This window comes from Solanum verrucosum, unplaced genomic scaffold, assembly GCF_900185275.1.
Source record: "Solanum verrucosum unplaced genomic scaffold, falcon-dt-bn FXZP01000124.1, whole genome shotgun sequence".
Lineage (NCBI taxonomy): Eukaryota > Viridiplantae > Streptophyta > Magnoliopsida > Solanales > Solanaceae > Solanum > Solanum verrucosum.
In genome coordinates, this window is record NW_026020142.1 from 139,006 (window position 1) to 151,558 (window position 12,553).

At 35.4% G+C, this 12,553-nt stretch overlaps 2 pseudogenes; one reads left to right on the forward strand and one right to left on the reverse strand.

Annotated features, from left to right (window-relative positions):
* The first annotated feature begins 786 nt into the window (after positions 1 to 786).
* LOC125827528 (glycine-rich protein 2-like) lies at positions 787 to 4,915 on the forward strand (annotated as a pseudogene).
* Positions 4,916 to 4,955: 40 nt separating this feature from the next.
* LOC125827529 (glycine-rich protein 2-like) lies at positions 4,956 to 9,201 on the reverse strand (annotated as a pseudogene).
* Between the last annotated feature and the right edge of the window lie 3,352 nt (positions 9,202 to 12,553).

Below are 12,553 nucleotides of genomic sequence, written 5' to 3' on the forward strand. Positions count from 1 at the left end.
CAACTTCCTCAACATTCTCAACCTCAACATCAATATCCTCTTATATCTCCTTATGATGAACGGGAGGGGCCTCATTTTGAGGAGCAATTCTAGTTGGTACCTCATCTCCAGCAGGGGCCACCCTTCCACGACCTCTACCCCTAACTCTTCCTCTACCCCTGCCTCGACCGTGACCTCTCATTGCAGATTCCTCAGCTGAAGCATTGACGGGAGCTACGGGCCTAACACAGTTATAACTAGTATTAACCATCTACGGACAGAAGAGTGAAGGAGGTTAGAAATCAATTTGAATAGACAAATACCAATTTGAATCAAGTTATAGCACGAAATGAGACAAGAGAAAAATAGAAAGATTTCCTAAAGTCCTATAGCCTCTCAAAGAAAAGTAAAGGCGTCCCCGTACCGTTCCGTGAGACTCTATTAGACTCATTTCGGTACATTGAGACAAACGAACCTAGGCTCTGATGACAACTTTGTCACGACCCAGACCATCGTGATTGACACCCACACTAACCCCTCAGGTGGGAGAATCACTACTACAACCCAGACCAAGCAACTACAGTATAAACTAAGGCATTTAAGTTAAATACTAAGTCTAGAACATAGTGTTGCCATAAACTCTAACAAAGTCTAACAAAATAAACTAATAATGCAGAAGAATAATCTAGAACTTGAAAGTCAATGTACCAAAACATCTAAAGTTCAACAAGTCTAAACAAGAAGGGATACAACCCAAACTAATGAACTAACTAAACAGATGTCTATGTCCGAAAATGGTAGACATAGATGAAAGAGAATTTCGTGGAAGCCCAGAAAAATTGGCTTACCCTTGAATTCGAAGCGACGATCACAACTTTTCTAAGCAAGGTCTGTCAATAGCCGCTTGAAGATGCCCTGTACTGAACAAAAATCAAACCAAGTGCAGAATCAGTACACAACCACAGTGTACTGGTAGGATCACGCGGCTATCCCACTAGTGCAACATAAGAAAGTCAAGATAAAATTATAATCACATGCATATATATCAACATATACAATATCATCAACATTTATGAAAAATGAACAACTTCACATTTTATATCACATTATTAGTCCTCTTATGGATCCCAAACCCAAACAGTTAGCATATCGAAACGTGGTACTCGATCCCATAGTTAAGCCGAAACGTGGTAATCGACCCCATAATTATGCTGGAACGTGGCAACCGATCCAAATTCGTTATGTCGGAAAGTCGCAATCGATCCGTTCAACACACCACAATCACAATCACAAGTATATTGTCTAATCAACATTGCAATATTCATATACCTACAGGTATCATAATAAATCAAGAACAAGCATACATCAGACAACCATAGAATCACAACCATCACCTACCTCGAAACAAGCTTGAAATTCTAAGAAACTTGATCCTTCCCTTTCCGAATTTGTTCCGCTTGTTCTTGGTCTACAAACAATCATAATAACACGAGAATCAATAAACAATCGCTAATTACCCAAAACTATAACAATTCTATGAACCCTAGATCAAACCCATGACCCCAATTATCCAAATTAGGGTTGTTTCCACCATATAATCCCATATAATCTATAACAAATCCCTCCCCCATCAATATTCACCCATTCTATTACGTTCTACAGATCGAAACGAGTAAGAGTTGCCTGGGGTTCGTTCCGTAGCTCTAAAAATTGAAAAGTGCTAAATAAGGTCGTTTAAGGGTTTATTAACAACTTTAAGTCGCATCGGCCCCGCCACAACGACACCCACCCCGCTATAGCGGCCTTGTTAGAGCGATAAAATCCAGTGCCAAAGTGGTATTTCCAAACTAGTGAGCTATTTAAAAGAATTCCAAAATCTCATTTCACAGCACACCTCTAACCCATGACGATCAGAAAGTACCTTTTATGCTAAGATCGATTATGGGAGTTTTACTTGCCCGAATTCAATTCTGTAAAGTCGTACGGGTTCGTTAACGAGTTATCTAACTACTTATGTAATCAAAATAAAAAATAACTCACCCGATTATTACCACATTTCCCTACACCTCAAAGAATCCAATTTCGTCCAAATCTAGACTAGGTTGAGAAAATCCAAATACTACGAAAAAGTTTTCCGGCCCCAAATTTCCCCCCGCTGGCATTTCTATAATGACGGGACGAGGTCGTTACACAATTTCTCTTTTTTTTTTTATCATTTTCAGGTACCTAAACCTTTTCCAAGATTTTATGAAGTATTATGTTATGGTGCTCTTTCTACGGCACTTGTCTCATTATTATGACCATCGTAATAATTTTCTCTACATCTTCTACTTATTCAAGAATTTTAATTTTTCGAATCGATTTATCTATATATCATGTTTCGGGCGTGCCGTAAAGTATTTCCTTGTAGCATTTATAACTGGATTCTAGTATAGGATCATTGAGTTAATCAATAATTTGAATCTAACAAAATTTTTGCATGTTGAATTAAATTCTTCATCTATCATACATGAATTTGATACTAATTCAAATTGATCATATGGTGAGACTTCTACTATAAAAATGCTATGATATTTAATATAAATTAAGCAAACTCATGCATATGGCTCTTTGCAGAGGTAGATATTTTTAACATATGGTAATCAAAAGTATCAGATTGCTGATTTCTTAGTTTTTTTGATAGTGATTGGAAAGGTAGCGTGGAAAATCGCAAGAGAACAACTAGAATATTTTTAGTCTTTTTTGGAGGAAACTCATGAAGTTGAAAGAAACAAGATAGAGTTGGATTATCATCTCTGGAAGGAGAAAACATGGCAGCAACTTTAGCAAGTTGTCAAGCTATCTAGTTAAAGAAATTGTTAGTGGATCTTCAACAGGAGCAGATTGGCCCAACTGAAATATTGTGTGGCAACAATGTGGCAATTTCTATGTCAAAAAATCCTTCTTTTCGCATTAGGACGAAGCACATCGACATTTATTGTCAATTCATTCGAGAGCCAGTTTTTGGTGGAATAATCTCATTGAAATTTTGTGATAAAAATGATCAGGTTGATGATATTCTTACAAAATCCCTTCTTCACCACAAACATGACTTCTTCAGACAACAAATGAGATTTTGTGATTTTGAAGAAAGGAGTTGTGTTGACTAATTCATCAAATTAATTAAGTTCCAAACAATCAGTTTGTGAGTGTTGTTATTAGTATTAGTTGTTTTAAGTTTTTACCTAGTCAATGAATTATCTTCTTGTTGTAGTGAGTCATGTTTACCACTTTCCCAATATTTTTCCATTATTAGTTAGTTGCTTTATTTTTGCTTAAGAAGTTAAATGTAAGCTATAAATGGAACTATGTGTTCTTTTTTTTTTTGTAGTAAGAAAATTGAGCAGTTCAAACACTTTATTTCTGAAATCGATTTTGTTTGCCTTGCATCTCTTGATCTAACAAGTAATAGTTGACTCGTGGTTTGAGCCCACTGGACATAGGGAAACTCATCCTTAAGAATAACACACTTTAAAAATCACAATGGTAAAAATGATTCTCCTTATAAACTATTTAAAAAAAATTGGTTTTTATGTTAAAGTTTTGAGGTAACTTTCTATAAAACTAAGTTGGCAAGGATTTTCATATCAATACTTTCTATAATTAAATATTTTGTTAATAGACACATCTTCTTTAGGTTACATCATAATTATCCTTTCTAATGATTTAAAAATATATATTGATTGAAAACACATGTCTTTCATTATCTATTGCATTCGCACAAATTCCTTTTTTATGCAACTATTTAATATAATTCACATGGTATTATTATACAATGTACGTGTATAGAAATCAGTATTCTATGAACTCATAAGTTTCAAAATGCTACATTTTTATAGACAAAAATACTTTTATAATGTTTATTGACATTTATACCCTTAAAAGATAAATTATTTGTTCAATGAGATAAAACATTTTGGATAAAAATTTATATTTAGCTTTACCTAATATTTTGAATCCAACTATAAATTTTGCTGCTGAATTGAATTTTTGATCTATTAGTCATGAATTTGATTTTAATTCAAATTAATCATACCGTGAGACTTCTATTAGAAAAAATTTATGACGTTTAATATAAATTAAGTAAAAGCACGCATATTCCCCTATGCAGCGGTATAAATCTATACCTTTCAACTTATTAGTTTTTACTCATACTATCTTGCTTAATTAATTTTATATACATGTTTTATTAGTTTTTTTTCATTTAAATCATATAGTTAACTTTTACTACTACAAAATAAAAATAAAAATGAAATCTATTTGTTAGATATCTTCTTTGTTGTCGTTGGAAACGTACTTTTCGATCATGTTGGTTTATATTATTTAAAGTAAAAGTGAATTTACATAAAATCAACTCTTCTGTAAGTTGATATAATCAGGGGAGTAGGAACAAGGAAACGGTGTAGTGGCTCAATGACCAAAAGGGTTTTGGTTTAGTTACTCATGATGATAGAGTGAATATTTCATTCTTCAATCTGGTATTAGATGTGAAGGCTTTCGTATTTTAGCTTATGGTTTAGTTGTTGAATTTGATGTGGAATATGGGAATTACAGCCGTACTAAGGCTGTCAATGTTACCGACCCAGATGGTTCTCCTATCAAAGGAGGATCCCATGATGGTGGAGGTGGTTACTATGGTGGTGGGGTCTGATATGGATGTGGAGGTGGGAGATATGGTGGTGAAGAAGGTATTTACGGTAGTAGCAGGTGGTATGGAGGTGATGGTGGATATGGCGGTGGTGGTGTGAAGTATGCTGGAGGTGGCGGTGGGTATGTTGGTGGTGGTGGTTGAGTAAGTGGGTGTTACAAGTGTGGGGAAAATGGTCATTTTGCAAGGGAATGTAGCCAAGGTGGTAGATATGTCCATCTTCCGAACCTTTGCTATATTCCATTGTGAAACTACCATCTTCCCCACAGTTGTAACACCCACTTCCTCCTCAACCACTGCCACCATACCCACCGTCACCTCTACCAAATTTCCCACCACCGCCGCCATATCCAACATCACCACCAACCGCCTGCCACTGTCGTAACCACCTTCATCACCACCATATCTCCAACCTCCACATCTATATCAACCACCACCACCATATTGATCACCTCCACCACCTCTATCATCACGGGATCCTCCTTTGATAGGAGCACCATCTGGGCCGGTATCATTGATCACCTTAGTACAACCAACATTCCCTGGTTCCACATCGAATTCAACAGCTCCATCATCAACTAAGGTACGAAAACCTTCAGATCTGATAAGTAATGAAACTGAAACCCTTTTGGTCACTAAATCATCATCATCAGGACTAATGAAACTGAAACCCTTTTGGTCACTGAACCACTTCACCGTTCCCGTGTTTCGATACCCCTGATTACACAAATACAACAAGGAGGAGAATACAATGATTGTAACTTAGATGCTACAGGACAGAGATAAAGAGGTTTAAACAAATATTTGGTTGAGCACAAAATATCTTTAATTAGAAAAAGGGTTCGAAAGTGGTATTGCCTTATAATTTATGTGTTGGTGTTGCACATAACCTAAATAGGAAAAAATGGTATTCATGTTCCTACACTCTTATTCAAGTAAAAAGACTTGGTTCTAGTTCTCTCTTCTTCTTCTTTTTCTCCGAGAGATTAGATGAAAGAACTATATGTAAGAGATGTGATTCTCATATGGTGGACTGCCGTAGTTATGTCTGAATATATATATCAAAGCTATCCCATGTATGATATTATGAAAATTTTAAAAAAAATGTGAATCCAAAAGACTTTATCTTAGTTCTCTCTAAAAAGAATCACATACAAAGTGATAGATAACATACATTTGTTTCTCAGAATAAGGACACTAGACATATCTAGAGAGTTACACTCTTAAGATTATATTAACAAAAGTTCTATTGGAATTTTCTCTAATTTTTTTAAAAATATAGTATATATATGGAGAATCTAAGGAAAATCCATGTAGAAGATCATAAGTCTTTTGTATAAAAAATGAAAGAGGGGATTTGATGTACGTAGAAACTAAAGATATACACAACACTACCAACATAGTAGTAGAAACCACAACTATTTAGACACAAGTTATGTTACCAACATACTCCTTAATAATCTAAAGGGTGATACAGTGGATTCAAAAACAACCACAACATATCTTAAGAAATATAAAGAAGATACAAAGTATCATGCTAAGAGATCATATTTTAAGAGAAGATAATAAAATTGTTGATTCTCTAGAAAAAATAGCACTCAACAGTGGAAATGGTGAATTCCAAAGCATATGAGAAATAGATAGTTAAGGGAAGACGATGATCTACACAATAGACATTGGATCTATAATTGCACAATGGAGGTTATAGAGGAGATGATTGAAGCTTAAGAAATGAATCTCCTTTCTCAAATTGTAATTAGGGTTTCTTAGTTTTTTCTTACAAAATTATAAAATAAGACATTTTCATTATGTAGATATATCTAGACCTTTGTGCTACTAATAAAATGGCCATCCATGGGCTAGAATCAATGAAGAGGGAGAAATGCAAATCAGAAATGAAGATTTATACTTATTGTTCATAGCTGAGAAACAAATGAGCACAAGGAAGAGCTTAATAACACCGATTAGCCACATCATACCAAGATGGAAGGTCTTGTTCTACCAAAGGAAAAACATTTTAAGATGTGGTAGGTGTTTTGGAGTGATGAAGGAAAGCGACAGAGAATAGGAAACCCTAGTACATAGGAAAATGTCTAAGGAAGATAGCTTTTTGCTTTTGTTTTATATAGAGATGGGGTTTTTCCATTTTGGGCGGCCCAATATCTTTTGTGTTGCAAGTAGATTTGGGCACTAGGCCCAGATGAGTTTTTTATTTGTTTAAGCCTCTTTCTCACATCAATAAAAGGTTTAAATTTTCTTTAAAAAATGGCCAAGCGGTCATGAAACTTTATCAAACGGCAATGGCGTGAAATAATTTTGTAATTTACTTTCTCTAGTTGTTAAAACCCAACATAAGGCTTTGAAACAACTATTTATTGAATACATCAAGTTATCATCAGTTTTAGCACTTTGATATAAATATGTAATTGTTATAAAATAAAGACTATGATATAAATATAATTGAATAGTTCAAGAATAATCTACGCAAGAAGAGAGGGGAGGGAGAGATATTTTTATTTCACCTTTTATTCACATCTTTTCCACCACATTAAAGGGCTATTTATAAGCAAAAAAAACACTGGCTCAAACAATATGTAGGTCCCATACAACATATTTTTGGGCACAAAGGAAAAACATGTGGATATCATGTTTTACAACACTCCCCCTTGATTTCCATGTAAAAGAAAAATTATAGTGAAAGAAAAAGTGTAGTAACATGCATTGTTTGCTGCCTCATTAAAAACCGCTTGAAAGAAGCTATTTGTAAGATCATTGTAAGAAACCACTTGTAAGAGATTTATAAGAACATTATGATTCAAGTTGATTATAGGAACCTACTAGCGGAGTGGATTGTAATTTACTTATATGCATGCAGAGTTGTTTGTAAGTTGTCTTATTGATTTCAAACTTATCACGAGAACTATGTAGTCCACAACTATAATATGATGTATTTACTACTTATTGGAGTTCGTCAATAAATAATGTGTCTCGTCAAAATCTTGTAACACCCCATAACTAGAAAGAACTAGAAAGAAGTTTAAAATTGGAAATAGTCATTTTTGGAAAGAATATAAGAATCTGGAAATTTGTTAAGTGTATTAAAGTTGCGTTTTTAGTCAACTTTAAATGACCATAACTTCTAGCTCAGGATCAGTTAGGTGTAATTCCAGATATCATAGGAAAGAACTTGCAATAATCTTTCCAACGCCGCCAAGTATGAACAATTCCAAGTTCGTATGAGTGAGATATACCCATTGGAAGTTGGGTTGTTCGGAAAAGGAAATGTCCAATCTGGATTTTTGAAGAGTGTTTTGGTCTTTTCCTTACCCAATTATTTTATTTCATTTTAGGGTAATTAATTGGGATCTAGACTGATCTTAGTCAGAAGAAAGGAGGAAAAGAAGCAAGAATCGTCAAGATCTTCACTAATCGCTTGTGGATTTCGTCAAGGGGTGATCCCTAAGAGGTATGTGAGTTCACACAACGTTGGTTTCGTTCACCCACACGCCAAACATGTTTAATTCAGCGTGAATTCATCCTAAAAATTGAAAGTTTGAATGTTCTTGATGTGTGTTCTTTAATTTACTTTCGTTCTAGAATTTGGGATGATTTTGAGGAATTCTTGAGGGCTTAAGGTCGATTTTAGAGTTGTTTTGAGTTAGCTTCTTGGGTACATTTGTTGGGTATCTGAATCTAAAGAGGATTTAGGAAGAAGAATCAAATTTTGGCGAATTGGATTAGGAAACGAAGAAGGAACAAGTTGGCAGAATCTGGGTATCAGGTCCGCAACTTGTTCCGCATAATTGAAAATTTCTTCTCGCGTCGCGTCGTGGTCACGGACCATTCTACCTCAAAATAGATTTCACGACTAAAAATTTAATAACATCTCCACGTCGCGGACCAGCTTTCAGGCAGTGATTTCTTGAACTTTTCTCATGTTTAGCTGTCTTTAAACACTCCTAAACATCATGAGATCTTTCCTATCAAAAATCACAATCTTTGAATCCATAATCAAACTCAAGGATAAGTTAAGAGTAAAGTGAAGAGGAGTTAAGAGTAAAGTGAAGAGAAGTTAAGAGTAAAGTGAAGAGAAGTTAAGAGACAAGTCAAGAGAAGTTCATAGAGTCTTTCAAAAGTCTTTTACAAATGTTTTAACTTTGTTTTAAGACTTGAGTTTAGAGTTGAGTAAAGAGTAAAGTTTGAAGTTCATTTCTTCAAAAGAGTATATCGGGACTATGTATTCCCAAAGAGTAAAATGTTTTCACATTTGAACAAGAAAGGAAACCTTGATTTCCAAAGAGTCTTTGAGTTAATTTTCAGAAAAGAGTAATCACTTTCTAAATGAAGCAAGAGAGAAAACTTTTATTTCCAAGATAGCTTGTGAGCTATGTTTTTTAGCACACAATTCTCAAATCATAGAAAGAAGCATGTTTTTAAACATAAGAGCTATTATCATATTTTGGTAGTAGTATTGAGCACTAATATGGGGATGAGTTCAGACAACTCACAGTCCCCACAAACCATGTAGTCACCATGGGTAGAAAAGGGTCATACTTTTTAGATGATTCCTTTAGTGATTTTTAGCATAGATTAGTGGATCCACTTAGTAGTTCAGGTTTTATACCCTCGACAAGGTACAAAAGGGCCCTGGCAGTGTGAGGCAAAATGTTGTATCGTCACAATAGCTCTTACGTGATGGTTGTCGATTAGAGAAACTCCCACAGAAGTAATTGTATTCTTATATACATAGTTTATTTTATCTTTACATACATTTCAGAGTTATAGTGTATCTCTAAATACACACATAGTTGACATCATGTTTTAAACAAATTTTCTTTATATTGCATTTGTCTTAAACTGCTTTATATTGAAATGAGTTGAGTTATGTTGGGTTGAGTTGAGCTAGGTAAGTTCTTCAGTTCTTTACAAGCTTATGTCTTGTTTTAGAATTCCCCTCGCATACTCATACATTCAATGTCCTAATGCCATTTGGCTTGTATCTTATTATGATGCAGACACGGGTAACTAGGATCGGCATCCAACGCATTGTTGATCCAGTTGAGCATTCATAATCTTGTGGTGAGCCTTCTTGCTTTCGCAAGATCCTTTTTTTTTGCTTTCAGTTTTATTATTAGTTTATTAGGATGTCGTGGGTCTTGTCTCGATATCTATCTCAGTTGTTTAGAGGCTTCATAGACAGTCAAATGTTAGTTATTAAGTTTCTATTTCCTGTTTTAATTGTTGAGACTTGAGTTGCCACTTTTGGCCAGTGAATGTTATCTTGATACATTCTAAGTGTTTATTGAGCAGTTCAATTTACTTTAAAAGTACTTTTCTTCATGACTTAAGTCTTCTGCTGAGTAAGTAAGTCAAGCCAAAGGTTCGCTTGAGGCCAACAATGGTTCTCGAGTGCTAGTCTCGCCGAGTGTCTAGGCTCGAAGCGTGACAAACTTGGTATCAGAGCACAAAGTTTAAGAGTCCTAGGGAGTCTATGTAGCCATGTCTATAGAGTGTTAGTTAGCGGTGTGAAGCGCGCCACATCTATAATTATAATGCTGCAACATTTAGGAAAATTTCTCACTTCTTTCACAATCATTTTGTGCGTTAGAGTTTGATCTCTAAGAAGTTTCTTCTAATTCGTTCTTGCACGTCTTTTTAGATAATAATACATCCATGAAGAGTTGTTAGAGTTTGTCCTTCTAGGTGTAATGTTGAACCACAAGAACAAGGGGTACCTAATGCACCAAACGTGCAACCCTAAGAAGAAGTTACCAATGTTGAGTTCCATGAGGCTATCTGGATGTTGAGCCAAGTTGTGACCAAACAAGATGGGAAACAAAGAGGAGAAGTGACTGATACTTTGAGGATCCGAGAGTTATTGAGGATGAATCCTTTAAGTTTCACAAGATCAAGCACTAATGAGGTTTCGGAGAGTTTTATTGATGAACTGAAGAAGGTATTTTAGGTTATGCATGTTGTCGATACTAAGCGAGTTGAACTAGTTGTATATCAACTGAAGAATGTTGCTAGGACTCTGTCTGATCAGTGGAAGGAGGGTAGAGCTGAGGATGTACCACATGCTAGTTGGGCTTGTTTTGAGGAGGCCTTCTTGGGGCATTCTTCCCCCCGAGAACTGAAAGAGGCAAAGGTACGGGAATTTCTTACCCTCAAGAAGGAGTCGCTAAGTGTTCATGAATATGGGTTGAAGTTCACCCAACTATCCCGTTATGCTCCGGAGATGGTTGCGGATATGATGAGTAAAATGAGTTAGTTTTATGCTGGGTTGTCCCGTCCATCAAGTAAATAGGGCAGGGCAGCGATGCTAATTAGGGACATGGATATATCAAGGTTTATGGTCTATGTGCAGCGGGTTGAGGAAGAGAAGCTGAGGGATAGGGAGAAATTCAGAAACAAGAGAGCTAAGATAGGGAACGAGTACGGATAGTAGAAGAGTAATTGTTACTCAATCTTACTCAACTCAAGGAATACTCCAAACTACTCAAACTTACTCAACTCAGAAGTACTCAAGGATAAGATACTCAACTCAGAGATTAGATACTCAACTCAAGGATATGATATTCGACTCAAAGATATGATATTCGACTCTGGATACTCAATTTTGAATACTCAACTAAATATGACTGAACTCATTTCAATATAAAGCAATTTAAAACAAGTGCAATATAAAGAAACAAACTGTTTAAAAACATGCTGTCAAATCTGTGTGTATGCAATGATACAACATAACTCTGAAATTTATATAAAAATACAATAAACTGATGTATATAAAAATACAATAACTTCTGTGGGAGTTTCTCTAACCGACAACCATCACATAAGAGCTATAGTGATGATACAGCGATCTACCTCACGCTGCCAGCGCATCCTATACCCGGCCAAAGGTATAGGACCTGAACTACTAATGGATCCACTAGTCTATGTGAAAAGGGTTCATCTAAAAAGTATGACCCTTTTCTACCCATGATGGCTACATGGTTTATGGGGGCTGTGAGTTGTCTGAACTCTCCCCCATATCGGTGCTCAATACTACTCCCAAAATATACTAGCTCTTATGTTTTAAAAACATACTTTTTTTCTGCTGATTTGAGATAATTGCTCAAAAACTTAGCTCAAAGGCTATCTTGGAAATCTCAGTTTCCCTGCTTGCTTCATTTAGAAAGCTATTACTCTTTTCTGAAAACTAGCCCAAAGGCCCTTTGGAAATCTCAGTTTTCGTTCTTATTTAAATGTGAAAACATTTATAAACTCTTTGAGAATACTTAGTCCTCATATACTTTTGAAGAAAAAGACTTCAAACTTTACTCTTCACTCTTTACTGAACTCAAAACTTAAGTCTTAAAACAAAGGTAAAACATTTGTAAAAGACTTCTTAAAATGTGGTTCGTGTCGAATGATGGACATGAACGACTCAATGCAAGGTTTTCAATAACCACAGATAGAACTCAAATACTTGGAACTCAAGAACTTCAATAATACTACTCATTTCAAGAATGCTCAACTCAGAGGGTTCATGCGGAATTATAACCATGAACGACTCAACTTAAGGACTCAAAGATACTTCTCTTCTCAAGACTGCTCGACTTATAAGATTCATGCGGAATTATGGGCATGAACAATTCAACTCAAAGACTTTGTGGGTAACATGTAATAGTCCCATGCTTAGAAATATAATCTCAAAGGGGATTAGGAACTCAATACTCAAGACTTAGAACTTGAAGATACTACTCCTCTCAAAGATACTCAACTTCTGGAGTTCATGAGGAATTTATGGGCATGAACGACTTGACTCGTAGGTCTACATAACATTATGAAACGCATGTATGTGAATCTTCTCATTCTCTGACTTACTTCCTCAAAACTTAGTTC